Here is a 2,392-nt window from a genome sequence, read left to right as displayed (position 1 = left end):
CTCTCTCTCTCTCTCTCTCTCTCTCTCTCTCTCTCTCTCTCTCTCTCTCTCTCTCTCCGGCTCTAGCTCTCTCTTTCTCTCGCTCTCACACCCCTCTCCCCCTCACACACTCGATGTCTCTTCCAAATAGTCTACTCCCCCGCCCGCACCCGTGCTATCTCGCTACTACACATGTCACACCATTCCCCCTTCCCTTATACTAGGTTTACATCATCATTGGTCTCTCTACTCCACATACACTCTCTCCCTCTCACACACAAACGCGTGCACAAACACACACAGACACGCACAAACACCCATTTACCTGGATCCTCATCTCTCCTCATGTCTGCATGTGTATCTCACACACTCACTCTCTAATTATGTATATGTGTCTCCATGTTACACAACACAAAACCCCATGTACATGTCTCTCTCTATCCTCCACACACATAGACACAAAGAATCTGTTATCATTACCTCAGCCTCTAACATATCACACATGCACTCTCTCTCTCTCTCTCTCTCTCTCTCTCTCTCTCTCTCTCTCTCTCTCTCTCGCAAACACGCTCAACAAGGGTTTCCCCGTGAATAACTTACCGTCTATTCATGAACAGTCGTGGCAGTACAGCGAACACGGGACGTGAAAAAGAATAAATCTACACGTCCTTAGACCACCTAGTATGACTATTAGGACTAGAGCAAGCCAAAAAGTGTGTCGCCGTCACCCCCTCCTTGTCGGCGACGGGAAAATCTTCGTTTTACACAGTCGAGAAGTCATTGTGCTAAGGGCCCACATGCCGAGGTGTTGAATAGAATGTAGATGCTAGTTTACGGAAGCAAGTATCGATAATACGTTTGTATCTCCATACTTATATTTCTTCTCTTATAAAAAACCGAGTTGGTGATGATGGTACGTGTGCCATCTTGCAATATAGACCGTCCGATCTATATCTGATGGATGGAAATTAAACTAAAAGATACCCGCACCCCTCTCCACATTTGCAGACAAGGCCTTCCCTCGTTCATCCTTATCTCCAACAAACCTCATTGTTGAGAAATTAAGAAAGGAAGCCTCTCGAACAAACTGGCCTGGTGGCCGCTGCCGGGTCGTCAATCCCCATGCCTCCGCTCAGTTCGACCACCAACCACCACCACACCCCACTACTCTTCACCTTATCTCATATTTCTCGAGATATCATTAGTTTTTACACATGGGATTACTCCCGCAAGGGTCAATCACAACAAGTGTTTTATAAAAAAAATGCATCTTGATGTTCCATGCAATGCACGGATCTTGCTAGTACTCCTGCACAAGACTAAGTTGGTGATGCTGGTGTGTCTACCATCTGTCGTTTCTGACCATTAGATCTACATCTAACGATTGTGAGGTAAGTTGTTGCCTTTTCTCATCAACATCCCACTTGTCTACCAATTTGCAGAAAAACACATAATTAGTATCTTAAAACCAACCACATCCCTCCCTGACCTCACCAAAATAGCCCAAGGAATATATTCTAATTGAAACACAATATATCTCTAGTGACATATGTATATCAAAATTAGAGTGTTTTGTACCAAGTTTGTGAATAAGTATTATTCTAATTATGATTCGTTGCAACGGACATGAACATTGCTAGTATTTTCAACCATGCATTTCTTTTCCTAGTATTCCATAGTTTCGAGTTTTCCATCAAGATATTAGTCACTCATGGTTGATATTTACTTTCAATCATGTACACATATGCACTATGTAACTAGCCTTGCTTATTGGCTTCCAAAGCTTAACTTTCACTCCTACTTACAATATGTAGAGTATTTAAAAAAAACTACCACTTTCAACCAGCCCTAGGAGGAATCTATTGTACAAAAAATAGCAAAAACATACCCAAAATTTCTTAATCCACGCCAAAAACTACCTAGTACTACTACCGATTAGGTTCGTTTAAACCCATTTATGACAGGGTTGGCCCACATGTCCGTGCCGACGAGGCAGCTTAAACCAACACAGTTTGTTTGACCGTTGACACGAGGGACCCACATCTGACCTTCTATCCCGTTATTCCCCCTCAAATCATTATTTTTCCTGAACATTACTTCAAACAGTACTGATGCGTGTTCGTCGGTGGCGCCGGTGATGAGCGAGTTGGTCGCCGCTCCGCCGGACGGGCCGGACGCCGCGCTGGCCTCCACATGGGTTGGCAGGCTGGCCCGAGCGTGACTCACGAGCGAGCAAGCCGCCGCGTTGGCCTTCGCTCGAGCCAGATGGCTGGCCTTAGCGCGGCGCGCGCGAGCAAGCCGCCGCGCTGGCTTGCAAATCTAGCTAGCAAACCTTGCAGACAAGCAGCTGGAAGGAGCTATCTTGGCTAGCTAGCGGCCGCGAGCACCGGACGGAGCTGGCATCCGGGCTGCC

Source organism: Triticum dicoccoides, chromosome 7A (genome assembly GCF_002162155.2).
Source record: "Triticum dicoccoides isolate Atlit2015 ecotype Zavitan chromosome 7A, WEW_v2.0, whole genome shotgun sequence".
Taxonomy (NCBI): Eukaryota; Viridiplantae; Streptophyta; class Magnoliopsida; order Poales; family Poaceae; genus Triticum; species Triticum dicoccoides.
This window is presented reverse-complemented; position numbering follows the sequence as displayed.